We start from the raw sequence: 14,572 nt of genomic DNA on the forward strand, positions 1-14,572 counted from the left end.
GGTTAAGACTTGCCATGTTACTGTTGTCAAAACATTTGAATTACATAAACTGAATGAAATTGACTTGACACTATATTAGTGAAATATTTTTGAACCTCTTAAATAAAGTATGGCTCACAACAACGGTAAAAAAAACTCAAAATGTATTTCGTATGATAAGAGACTCGGAAAACGTTTCAGAGCTTGTCATTGGTGCGGTGGCTACAGTAACATTGACTATCGCTTGCTCGTTATGAAACAATGTGCATTCGAACATTCCGCGTGTCCAAGCTGTTTTGATAAATACAACGGCTTTTGTCCCGCTTGTTGGATAAACCACCCGGCACGAAAAATGAATAGAAGAAACATTAAACGTTACTACAAAAGATTGGGTAACTCAGAAGGAAAAGATTATCTGGCCAGAATCAAGCAAAGCGCAAGAGAACAGTTTAAGCAAAACGTACTGAGATTTGCGTTTCTAAGACTTAGGATAACAAAAATTAACATAAAAAACGAATGCTTTGAAATTGCTTTTTATTGAACTTCGTAATATTCACTTGTAAGTGGCAGAAGTAAAGTAATTCATGAAAAATCTTGAGTGTTTTCGTTGAATAGTTCCATACAGGCAGCTTCGTCTAAGGATTGCAGGTTGTCTGTTTGAGATTTCAAGCGCAAAACTTCGTCTTCCAATGCCGTGTTATTTTGCTTAAGCTGATTGTTTTCCGCAGTCAGCTGTGACAGATTCAATGTCAAGCGTGTAACTTCGTCCTGCAATAGTTGACTATCGTCCGTATTCGAGTTGTGCACATGAGTTTGCTTATACCGATCGTTCTCTCTGATCAACCTAAACACCTTTTGCTGTAGTGCGCCACATTTCTTGCGATACTCGGTCGTTTCCAGTTTGTTTTGCAGAAATGTTTTTTCGATATTGTCAAGTATCGAGACGATTTCTTTGAACGTAGACTCGTGCTTGTTATCACCCATACATAGTCTCGCTACGAAGCCGGTAATTTGTAAATTAAGGTTGCTTATGTCCGTCATATTTCTATTGTGAGCGAGTTCAATGTCAGTTTTATTTTCGATTTATATCATGGAATGCGATTTACTAGTGAATTATTTTATTCTTATTATAAGGGCTGAAAATTTGTTACTTGTCATACACATTCTCAAACAATTATGTCCAGTCAAGCATCGACACAGCAAACAACGCCTTGTGAGAACACCAGTGAAAACGAGCAAAAAAGCGAATCTTGTTCTCAGCAACCCATGAATGATATCAATGAATATGAAAAAATGATGGAGATGGCAGAAGATTATTTGCGAGATGCTGAAGAACAAAAATCGAGCGAAATCGAATCCATGCAAGATGACAACCCAGACGGGGCAGTTTGTTATATGAGAAATTGCTGCGTTTGTGACGGTTACTGTTATGATAGTGATAATTTTGAAGACATTGAGACCGTAGACGAGGAAGTAAAAATTGACGAAATTGAACCAAGTATTTTTGTGAGCGAAAACAAGAATTGACATTAGTTTTCAATCCGCTCAAACATGATGATACTTCATTAAGTGCTTTCCGAATGAAAAGGTTCAAACAATTGTTTTGATGTTTTAACTTTGAATAAATGCGTTGAAATGCAATTTGATTGTTTGTTTTATATCGATTGAAAAATAGAAGCATAGTAACATAGTAGCAAGCACTGTACCTAGCATTGTAGATTGCATGGTCCATGGCTTAAAATAATGCAATGAGTGGAACGAATATAGTTCATATATAAACTTATCTTTTCTTCTCATGTCATACTTGTCAAAACCTACTGATCTAGTATATATACAAATTATGGGAATCAAGAAAATCATCAAAACGTGTTTGAAGAAGTTGCTCAGAAGGTCTGATGCAAAACAGAAAAACATGGACAGTGTGCAATTGAATGCAAACATCAATATGGCAATTGAAATCCACACGTGTCCGAAACTATATCCGTGTTTGATTTGTTTCAAAAACGGAGAGGCTGAACAGAAAGCAGAACAGAGAGCCCCAAGCCATCAGTGCCCTGAACTGTACCCCTGTTTGGTGTGTTTGGTGCAAGAAGACTCGTCGAGTGTTGACAAAACTTACAAAGTTGTTGAAAAGCTCAGTAGCAGAGACTTAGAGAGAAATGAGAATCACGAAGCACTTCGCCAGTTCTTCGCCAGGCGTGGGAGGACAGTTTGTGCCAAAACGTTGTTAACAATAAATTGAGTGATGAACAGACAATGATTAGTAACAAAATAAAATGTATGAACTGTTCGTGTTTTATTGTGTTTATCTATAGTAATCTAGTTGGAATCACTTAAGCTTCAAGAACAACTATGCTTGCTCATAGTTATCAAACGAGTAATGGTCATATAGGTCATATATATATGTGCAAATCGCTATGCATAACTCCTCAAAGATACACAGAATGTATCGTAAAATGCTACAAAGTACGATACTTAAGCAAAATAAAACATGAAATAAAGTAAAACAATCACAGAATAATGTTACGATTTTCGGTACAAGCTATACTGAGCTGATTATTATAAGGGAAAGTGTTGTCTGTCGTATTCACTTGGATACGGTTGAACCATGTAAACAATACTCTTTGTGTGTAAAATTTGGGATATTTTCTGTGTTTGAAGGTACGACCTTGGTAGTTATAGTTTCTATAATGTGTTCGCGATTGAATCAAGCCGGGTTTATGCATATACAAGAGATATAAATGATTTTACGAGGTTTTAAACATTTCCAATTTCAGAAAATATTTCTACTTTCGATTTCGTTTTTCTGAAAATGAACAAACTTTTTTTTCCCTATTGTTTAATTTCATAAAACGATACATAATACATGATTAAGATAATTTTAAATTATTTTTAATGAGTGTATTTTCTTTATTTTCGTAAAAGTTTAAAAAATAAATAAATAATGCAATTCATGGAATGATATGACGTGATATGTATGACGTCATATTGCAGAGTTCTCGCTGTGCGCTGGTCGGCCATCTTGAAAAATAAATTGTGAAGGTCGTATTTCCAGCTTTCCTGCGGTAAGTATGACATGAATGTTTAAAAGTTTTATGAGAAATTGTGTCTAAATATATGATGTATCATATTACCAACAAGTTTTGTCGATGTGTGCATTGAATTACGTAAAAACTTATGTCAAAAGAAATTGCTCCCAGCTCGTTTTAGAATGTTTCGAACATTCTCGAAGCCGATTTTAGAAACTTTAATTCTCGGCTAGATATGTTGAAAAACATAGTAAGCAGGTGTTAATTCATATCTCTTGTCTTGTTTATGTCATATTTTGAATGATTTTAACTTTGTTTAGGGACCAAACTGACAGAAATAAGAAATGACAAATCATGCAAGATTGATAAATATCTTCTTCTATTTCTTTGTTTGAAAAATATGTTGAAAATTATTTTTTTTAAACCAGAGACGGCAGTTCAGATGCAGTCGTCCTGTGTGTCAGAAAGCTGGTGATCAAAATGGTTGAAGGCAGTACCCAAGAAAGTACATTTACAAGTAAGTAAAATCACTGAAAATTAATTCCATGAATTGAACTGTCATATCATAATCTCAGTGCTTAGTCTGTTTGGAAATATGCTTGGAATAATTTTTATAGACTGATAATTTATCTAATAACAGACACTGTGTTTGATTTATTACATTGAACTGCTATTAGATAAATTTTCAGTTTGTGTTTGATATCTACCAATGCCATAAATGCATAATTTTGTTCCTGTTGTGAATGATAAGAAATGTTGGGAACATAATACCTTCTGCATGTGAACAGTTTTTCTGTTTCTGTTTGTATGTAGGAAGTATTTTGTTTTCAGGATTATTTCAACATTGTTGATGTGGATGAAATGTGCACTTAGCCATGCTTTTAATGGAATGAAAAATGTAAAAAACTAACAAGCAATATGTGCAGTTTTGTTGATAAAATGTTTTGTTTCAGAGTTGTGAGGAGTAACCTAGCCTATATAACCTGAAGCTCACCCAATATGCAGTGTGTTCTGCTCTGTCAATAACAAGTAAGTAATTTCACCAAATTTCATCAGAAACAAATCTCAAAGTTACAATGAACAGTAAAGTTAACTCATCTTGGTACTTTAATTACTGAAACACTGAACCAACATGATTTGATTTTGCTCTTTGTACTTATTTCACATAATGGTAGCAAAATTACAGCTATGTGTCAGATTCGTGACATTTAGCATTTGTCATACATTTCACTCATTCAGTTGTCAAACCAAATGCTAAGTGTCAAATCGATTCATGATATTTAGCATGTGTCATACATTTCACTATATTATTTGTCAAACCGAAAGATGAATGTCAAATTATTTACACATGCTTAGCAGTTTATCATACATTTCACTTTATTATTTGTCAAACCAAAAGATGAATGTCAAATTATTTGAAGATGCTAAGCATCTTATCATACATTTTACTCTTTTTATGACAAATCGACTCACAAATTTAAGCAAACCAGGTGACGATGTACAAATAATTTAGGGTGACGAGCTTTTTGGTTACCTCGCCCAGCCCAACTGAAAGACTTAAAGTATATCTATAATGTCTTTTAGTTTGGTCGGGCGAGCGAGCCAAAATCTCGTCATCCCAAAATATTTGTACATCGTCACTTTGTGTGCTTAATTTTGAGATTCAAATAAATCGTTCTAAATTCAATGTAAAAAAAAGTTTCATAAGGGGGGTACTCAGTGTGAAAAAACTACATCGCTTAAACGCAAATGCGCTTTGGTAAGTATATAGCTAAAAAGCGAATGCGCTATGGTGAAAATCCAAAGTCAAAAATTTTTGAAAAAAATGAAAAGTTGTCAAAAAAATCATAATTTTAAGCACGTTGTTAGTGTACTGCTCTGTCATTTGTAAATCAAAACTGAGAGAATGGTTAATATGTTTTGAGACTAAGCATTTACAACTCACTGCAAATATTCTTTGGTGGTCAAAGACTTAATAGAAGTTAATTAGCCAGTGTTCATATTTAGTAAATGAAAATTAGTGAGTTGAAGCTTATATTGTTAAGTTTTATTGTATATCATCTGGCAGGGAAAACAAGATCATTTAAGATTCATGTTTTTGGTGGCAAACAAATTGAACAAGTATTGTTCTTATTTTACTCATTGATGTTTTCATTTTTCAACAGAAATGTTTTGTTTTTTCAGCTCTGTATGGCTGGTCTGACCTCAGTGGAAGTTGTTCGTTTAAATGGTTTCGGGACATTGAAGTAAAACAACACGAGGTAAAATACAAAGTGCTTATTTATTTTTTAACTTGTTTATCCAGTAGTATATGATAAACAGTTTTTGAACTTGTTCATCCAGTATTATATGGTACATACAACAATAATGTAGAATATTAAATCACTGAGTTGCGGCTTCTCTGAACAAACATCTGTTCACTTTATGTCCACAGTTTTTTGAGAAACAAACAGGGCATCTGTTTTCCCAGTTTGTAGATTTTCTCGTTTTGCAGAATGTCCCACCAAGAGTGAAGGGCTGCCTGTTTGCTTCAGATTCCCAGTCCTCCTCGCTGATGATTTCTGAAGTCCTTACGCAGTCACCCCAGTCTTCAACCTCAGTTTGTACAGGTGATAATGTTTTTGAACCATAGTTCATTGTCATGTCATTGGAGTTGTTCAGCTGCTCCAGTTCTGACTGTAACTCTGTTTTGAGTACAGCAAGTCTAGCCTCAAGAATGGCAATTCTCTTAATTTTGCGATTAAGTCTCTCCATTGTACAGATCATAAATTGCTGTAGTTTTCAAGTTTTGTAATGATATTAAGTATGCGTTACATATTAAATATGCACAAAAATAATGCATTCGATCTGCATTTCACAAGTGTAAAACATCACAAATGAATGGTATTTCAATCTACTTTTTTGTCAAACCATATGACATTATTTGTTCATGACATTTAGAAATAGTCATACAATGCAAATTCTTCTAGTACACAATCGCAAATAAATAATTCTTTCAGTTGTCAAACCAAATGCTAAGTGTCAAATCGATTCATGACACTGAGCATTTATCAAACATTTCACTCTATTATTTGTCAAACCAAAAGATGAACGTCAAATTATTTACAGATGCTAAGCAGTTTATCATACATTTCACTTTATTATTTGTCAAACCAAAAGATGAATGTCAAATTATTTGAAGATGCTAAGCATCTTATCATACATTTTACTCTTTTTATGACAAATCGACTCACAAATTTAAGCAAACCAGGTGACGATGTACAAATAATTTAGGGTGACGAGCTTTTTGGTTACCTCGCCCAGCCCAACTGAAAGACTTAAAGTATATCTATAATGTCTTTTAGTTTGGTCGGGCGAGCGAGCCAAAATCTCGTCATCCCAAAATATTTGTACATCGTCACTTTGTGTGCTTAATTTTGAGATTCAAATAAATCGTTCTAAATTCAATGTAAAAAAAAGTTTCATAAGGGGGGTACTCAGCGTGAAAAAACTACATCGCTTAAACGCAAATGCGCTTTGGTAAGTATATAGCTAAAAAACGAATGCGCTATGGTGAAAATCCAAAGTCAAAAATTTTGAAAAAATTGAAAAGTTGTCAAAAAAATCATAATTTTAAGCACGTTGTTAGTGTACTGCTCTGTCATTTGTAAATCAAAACTGAGAGAATGGTTAATATGTTTTGAAATTAAGCATTTATCATTTTTGTAAAAATCCAATGTTATAAATGAAACCAAAATTTACCAGAGTAAACATTAATGTGCTATTGTATGTAAGAATGTTTCGTCTTTTACACGTTTCATTTCATTTTTTCAGATGAGATGCCATACACAGGGGATCCGACAGAAGACAGCAGACAGAATTCGTCGATCTATTTGAAATGTCATTGTTTATTTGAAAAAAGATACCTATCCACACTTGTTCGTTTTAAAATATTGTTTGTATTATATGTGCTTTGTACCGTTGCTTTTTGTTTATCAGTAATTCTCCAACACTTGTATTTCGTGTTTTACATGAACATTGAAAATTTATCATACAGTAAATCATTTCAAAAATAAAATTCAAATGGAGAAATACTGATTTATCTGTTTGCTTTTAATGTTTGTGCTGTCTTGCTTACCCCAGTAACGCGGGTCTTGTTTGCTATTGTGAGTACTGTTGTTATTTTTTTTGGCCATCCAAAGTATTGTTCACGAAAGATAACACATTTTTTTCATAAAATTGGTTACATTTTGGTCTGTCGATTTTTTTCAATGAAACCACAGTCAAACGGTTTTTCACTATATTTTTTTTATGAGAAACAGCCAGACTTGGTCACGGCTGAAACCGAGGAACATTTGTGATTGAACAAAATTTTAGCAGTAATGCTGCTTGTAATTCATAAATTTATTAAGCTTTGGTCTTGTCATATTGGTAAAATGGTAAACATTTTGATAGTGTGCACAAGAGCAAAATTTGCACTGCATTTTAAAATGTTTCATTTTTGTGAAATGCTGTTGACAAAATGATTTGTTTGCTCGTGCCAGCATGGGTCGACGAGATTCGTTTCTCAGCTGTCCTTTATGCGGCGGTTTAAGGATGCAAGCCTGTTGTTTTGTCAATGTCTATAAAGTTCAGCTTGAATGAAAATTGAAATCAATATTGCAAGATCAAGCACTTTTTAAAAAAAAAATGTTAGAATGTAGATGCGTTGTGAAATGCTGTTGACAAAATGATTTGTTTGCTCGTGCCAGCATGGGTCGACGAGATTCGTTTCTCGCTGTCCTTTATGCGGCGGTTTAAGATGCAAGCCTGTTGTTTTGTCAATGTCTATAAAGTTCAGCTTGAATGAAAATTGAAATCAATATTGCAAGATCAAGCACTTTTTAAAAAAAATGTTAGAATGTAGATGCGTTGTGAAATACAAGTGAAATGTACTAGGCTCATTGCATTCTTAGTTTGGTTTCGAAGTGCAAAACTTCATTCATCACAAACATTCCTCTTGAACGACCGAACATTGATATGTGGCAATGTTTTCGTTCAGCAAAATGATTTGGCAAAAGTAATTTAAAGGCTAGCATGAGTATGGAGGTGTCGTTAGACCAGCTTAGTATTGGTGTAAGGTGGTGTACAGTGCCAATACTAGGAACCGCTCATGTTCACCATGTCACGCTACAGGCAATGAAAAATAGGGAGTGGCAACCTCTTTGTATCGCCGTGGTCCGACACTCCACACAGTCTTTACAATGAGAGGGGAAATATAGGCAATCGGATGCTTCTTCCTAAGTGTGCCTTGTCGAGTAACTGCCTTTGGCGTTGCCTTTATTTTCAAATTTGTGAACAAATAAAACTAGGTTAGGACCACATAATAGGGTTACGATGAAAATTAGGTTTCCCTTTTAATGCTTGAAGATAACAGCCACTGGCGTTATACTTCAAAAAAATGGCTCGAAATACACATATCACACAAACATTCAACATTTCAACATTTTATCTGCAACATTTTTCATTTTTCAAAAAAATACTCAGATGTACAAAAATAATGCAAAACATGAACAGCAAATTCACAAATTCTGCTGTGTTGAAATTTAAAAAATCAAACATGAGATTGTATGAAAAAGCTTCTTTTTTATTTTCAAACAATTGTAGATCTCACGATCATAAGCCATATGTACAAAAATAATGCAACTCTGAATTGTAATTTCATGCTCTCAACAAAAAAATATGCATCGAAAATTGTGAAAAATTGTGAAAAATTGTGAAAATCTAGAAGTTGACGAGAGATCTCAAGATTTCAAAAAAACGAACTATAGGCTTTATTTCACACAATACTTCATGAAAAAAAATCAAATCTTCATAATGTTCATAATCTAGAAATTAACGAGGTATCTCAAGATTTCATAAAAAAATTATAGGCTCCATTTATTCAAAATTATAGGCTCATGCAACTCCTTCAAAAAAATAACAAATTTCAATAATGTGGACCCACGTCCATGAAACCTGAAAAATTGATAATTTACTGACACTGGCGTTCACACAAGATTTCACGAAAAAGTTAAAATCTTCATGATATCAACAATCATACATCATAAGAACTCTGAATGACAATTCTATGGTCTGAACATTCGAATATTTTGAAAATCTAGAAATTAACGTTGGATCTCAAGATTTCAAAAATCGAACTATAGGCTACATTCTTCAAAAATTATAGGCTTCATAAAACTCACTCAAACACTCAGATTTCAAAACCTTCAACATTTGTGCTCTGAAACTAGCGTTCACACCAGTTTTCATGAGAAAAAAAATAAAATCTTCATATTGTTGAAAATCTAGAAATTAACGCGTGATCTCAAGATTTCAAAAAAAAATTATAGGCTTCATTTACCCAAAAAATTATAGACTCATGCAAATCTTTCAAAAAATTATAGGCTCATGCAAACCTCTCAAAAAATTGCAATCTCACAATCATAAGCTATATGCACAAAAAACACCAAGTCCATGAAACTTGAAAAATTGATATCTTACTGAAACTGGCGTTCACACAAGATCTCATGAAAAAAAATCAAATCTTCATAGTGTTGAAAATTATAGGTTTCATTTATTCAAAAAAATATAGGCTCATGCAAATCTCTCAAAAAATTACAAATCTCACAATCATAAGCCATATGCACAAAAAAATGCAGCTAAGTCGATGAAACATGAAAAATTGATATCTTTCTGAGGCTGGCGTTCACACAAGATCTCATGAAAAAAATCAAATCTTCATAGTGTTGAAAATTATAGGCTTCATTTATTCAAAAAATTATAGGCTCATGCAAATCTTTCAAAAAATCATAGGCTCATGCAAATCTCTCAAAAAATTACAGATCTCACAATCATAAGCCATATGCACAAAAATACAGCATCAAGTCCATGAAACATGAAAAAATGATATCTTTCGGAGGCTGGCGTTCACATAAGATTTTCATGTAAAAAATCAAATCTTCATAATGTTGAAAAAATTATAGGCTCATGCAAATCTTTCAAAAAATTATAGGCTCTTGCAAATCTCTCAAAAATTACAAATTTCACAATCATAAGCCATATGCACAAAAATGCAGCATCAAGTCCATGAAACATGAAAAATTGATATCTTTCTGAGGCTGGCGTTCACACAAGATTTTCATGAAAAAAATCAAATCTTCATAATGTTGAAAAAATTATAGGCTCATGCAAATCTCTCAAAAAATTACAAATCTCACAATCATAAGCCATATGCACAAAAAATGCAGCTAAGTCGATGAAACATGAAAAATTGATATTTTACTGAAACTGGCGTTCACACAAGATTTCATGAAAAAAATCAAATCTTCATAATGTTGAAAAATTAAAGGCTCATGCAAATCTCTCAAAAAATTACAGATCTCACAATCATAAGCTATATGCACAAAAAACACCAAGTCATGAAACATGAAAAATTGATATTTTACTGAAACTGGCGTTCACACAAGATTTCATGAAAAAAATAAAATCTTCATAATGATCAAATTCAACAAATCTACATTTGCAGCAAATCTCTCAGATCTCACAATCATAAGCTATATGCACAAAATTCCACCAAGTCCATGAAACATTGAAAAAATTGATATTTTACTGAAACTGGCGTTCACACAAGATTTCATGAAAAAAATAAAATCTTCATAATGTTCAAATTCAACAAATCAACATTTGCAGCAAATCTCACAGATCTCACAATCATAAGCTATATGCACAAAAAACACCAAGTTCATGAAACATGAAAAATTGGTATCTTACTGAAACTGGCGTTCACACAAGATTTCATGAAAAAAATAAAATCTTCATAATGTTCAAATTCAACAAATCGACATTTGCAGCAAATCTCACAGATCTCACAATCATAAGCTATATGCACAAAAAACACCAAGTCCATGAAACATGAAAAATTGATATTTTACTGAAACTGGCGTTCACACAAGATTTCATGAAAAAAATAAAATCTTCATAATGATCAAATTCAACAAATCGACATTTGCAGCAAATCTCACAGATCTCACAATCATAAGCTATATGCACAAATTCCACCAAGTCCATGAAACTTGAAAAAAATGATATTTTGCTGAAACTGATTTCACATAATCTTCATAGAAAAACTACTTCATTCACAGATTTCAAAATCTCGAGCCATTTGTACAATAATAATGCGGAATCAAGTGATAATTCTGGAACTATTTCATATGAGCGTATAAATAAAAACGGTAAAAAAAATAGTCCTAACCATTTATGCACAATTATAATGCGATGCGCATTAATTTTGGCCATCGGGTATATAAGCTCCACATTTTTCAATATTCGTCATTCCAGTAGCAAGCTCTTAGCTCAGAAGTGCTGTTAGTCTGCTGGGAGCCCAAAGTGGGTTTGAACTTCTCAGATTTCTCCTCGCACTATGAACTTGGTGCATCAGAGATACAGAGAAAATATCTGAGAGGTTTTTTGACCTTCTGGTTTGAACATGAGAACCGTATGTCGCGATACCTCATAGTTTTTCGCTCTTGAGTCTGGCCAGCTCATGTTGTCGATCACTTTGACATCGCCTGACGAATACGATCATTCTCTGTGATAGCCATTAGATCATATACAAAAAGCGATTTTGGCAAGTGATTTGTTATTTGCGTCTGGTAGCATGAGCATAGAAGTATAGCTTCGACGAGATTTGTTTCTCATTGCTCAATATGCTACGGTCTTGGATGCAATGCAATGATTTTGTCAACTTCGCAAAAACATTTTGGCAAAAGTAAAATTTGAGAGGCTACCATGAGTATGGAGGTGTCGTTAGACCAGCTTAGTATTGGTGTAAGGTGATGTACAGTACCAATACTAGGAACCGCTCATGGTCATCATGTCGCGCTACAGGCAATGAAAAATAGGGAGTGGCAACCTCGATGTATCGCTGTGGTCCGACACTCCACACAGTCTTTACAAAGAGAGAGGAAAACACAAGCAATCGGATGCTTATTCCTAAGTGTGCCCTGTCGAGTAACTGCCTTTAGCGTTGCCTCAGTTTTTTTCAAAATTCAAAATTCAAACTTCAATCGCTTCTTTGCTCAGAAGTTGCGATACATAAAAGGAAATGCTTTCTGAGATTAAAGTTAGCATTTCCTGCCTGCAAGTAAAGCGAGCAAATATGCCTCTATGTGCTTAAGAGGTGTGTTTGAAAGTGAACTCTGTAGCCTTCTCTTAGATCAAAAGAGAAATAAGTCTACGAGTTTTCGAGCCTAGCTTGTGGTTTTGGGTACTTGAAGTTGATCGCATATTTCCAATCGTTCACTGATCGATCTATGCGGCTGTAGCACTCGATTCTTGCTTCAGTATAGCCATTCATGTATCTGAGACCATAAGTTCGGCGTTGTGCCTACAACGAGTCAGCAATACCCCGTTTGTTACACCCGAGTAGTCCAGCACTCTACATTATAGGTGTAACAAATTGTAGAAGGTCGCCTGGAAGGCCTCTAATGGGTGCTGATTTTGCGTAGTGTATGACACTAGGAAAATAGGTTTCTGGCTCAGAGTTACCATTTTCCGACCTCGCTGATGCCGTGGGTAACCTGACCAATGCCAGTCACAAGTCTGGATGAAAAACAGGGAGTGACCACATTGCATAACAAAAATACTTTTCACATTGAATGTTTGACATTATAACAATTGTAAACATTTGCTTGTGTTTGATTTCATGAAAACAATTGTGTATAATTATGTATATTGATATGTTTGCAATGTTATGAATACTATGCATGTTTGTACTTTGTTATCTGCTTACATTTTGAATAAAACATAAACTGAAATTAGAAGCATTAGTTGTATATCGAGAAATTTCAATAGTTATGCAACGATTGAGTGAAACAAAATTTAAGCATCATGAAGACTTTCGTCTTTTGAAATGCTTCAAACTGCAAAGCTCACTTCACTTTCACGTGAAAGCAATTTTTAAATTTCATCTCATATTTTTCAAAATCTTCAAACATAAGAAAAAACTCATGTTTCCTTTGCATTATAATTTCAAGCTCTTATAATCTTCACTTCTCAGTCATTTATTCATTCTTGAGTTGAAGTCAAACATGTCAGATACAACGTTAAGCTTAATTAGCAATTTGGCAGATCGTGTAAAACACTGTGAATCTGACTTGCAGCAAATAAAGATATTCATTAGTACGCGAAGTAGCAAGCGCACTTTGGACGTGCTAAGAAAATTTCTTTCACTACTTCACAAATGTGTGAAAATATTGCAAAATACAGCGATTTCCATTAAACCTCCAAACAAGATGTGTAAACCGAAACAGAAGACCGGAGACCTATTGTCACAGGTTCAAAAGCTAAAAAATGACTTGAAAAATTTAAAAACAGACTTGAACAACATTTCACAGCGCTGTGGTAGGGAGAAAGAAGTTAACATTTTGGCTGACATGCGATTAGTATCCAAGATATTTCGAAAGACCACCACACTAGGAGACCTTCTCTGGCATCACCTCAGCATGAAAGAAGAAACGCGACAAGAGTTGCAACTACAAAACGATGAAAAAAACATTTGTCAAATTTGTGTTACGGACAAAAAGTGTATTGTGTTTACGCCTTGTGGCCATTTGACTTGTCATGCATGTTCAATCAAAACTAGTAAATGCTATTTTTGCCGAACTGTTGTTATCGGAAAATATCAAATTTATGAATAAATTGTAAAATATATTCCTCTGTACTTGTTTTCAATTTTGTTTCTTCACGGTGTTATTAATGCTATTACCTCCCTTTAAGAAGAATGAGATACTGGTTTTTAGTAGATGAAAAATATCTCGTAAAACGTTATTGTTTTCAAAATAAACAATTTGGGAACGTATGATAACTGTAACTTAAGTATATTGGAAAATTTGTTTAGTTGCTGATACATAACTTCATGTTCAGATTTTATTTTATTTTCAAATCAAAGGCTGTGATTTTAGTCTTCGGGTATTTTCCATTTATCGATGTGTTATTCAACAATTTGTATGACAAAATAATAATCAAAGAACGAGAAGCAAAAATAAGTGGTATGAAAGGTTTTATTTTGAAATCGTTACATAATTTGCGTTTCATTGAAACAGAACATTTTTCAAAAGTTATACGCTGGGGGTTTCTTCGTTCGGTGGCTGGTCAAAAAGTTCGTCACCCCAATTCATTGCCACAGACAGTGTCTCATCATTATCACCAGTATCATCAGTATCGGAATGGTAACTCAAATCCCTTCTACAAACTGGGATGTTCGAATCCTTCTTGCAAACTGGGGTGTTCAAATCCCTTCTGCAAACTGGGATGCTCAAATCGCTTTTGACTACTTCATTTGTGACTCGTTGAAGAATTCCCTTTAGTTTCCGTATGTGTCGCTTGTGCTCTCTAAGCAGATGCTGTGTTTTTCGAATCGCTTTAGAAGAATGCTGGCCTTCTTGTTTTAGAAATTTGATTTCTCTTTCTAATGTTATTTTCTGCCTTCTATGTGCCATAACGACCATATTCATATTGTTGATTGTCTGTACTTTCGAACATTGTCCAAGGTATTCGAGTTCCTT

At 33.9% G+C, this 14,572-nt stretch overlaps 1 protein-coding gene and 1 long non-coding RNA gene across 2 annotated transcripts in view; one reads left to right on the plus strand and one right to left on the minus strand.

The window, feature by feature from the left end:
• LOC128210214 (caspase-3-like) overlaps nt 1–14,572 on the minus strand; it is a 119,194-nt gene that overhangs the window by 7,899 nt on the left and 96,723 nt on the right. The window lies entirely within an intron of this gene.
• Nucleotides 2,455–6,922, plus strand: LOC128210215 (uncharacterized). Its single transcript, XR_008257121.1, has 7 exons — nt 2,455–2,640; nt 2,974–3,044; nt 3,437–3,525; nt 3,962–4,037; nt 5,193–5,269; nt 5,503–5,617; nt 6,822–6,922. It is a non-coding gene; the product is annotated as an uncharacterized LOC128210215 (long non-coding RNA).

Source organism: Mya arenaria, chromosome 12, assembly GCF_026914265.1.
Source record: "Mya arenaria isolate MELC-2E11 chromosome 12, ASM2691426v1".
In the NCBI taxonomy this organism is placed as follows: domain Eukaryota; kingdom Metazoa; phylum Mollusca; class Bivalvia; order Myida; family Myidae; genus Mya; species Mya arenaria.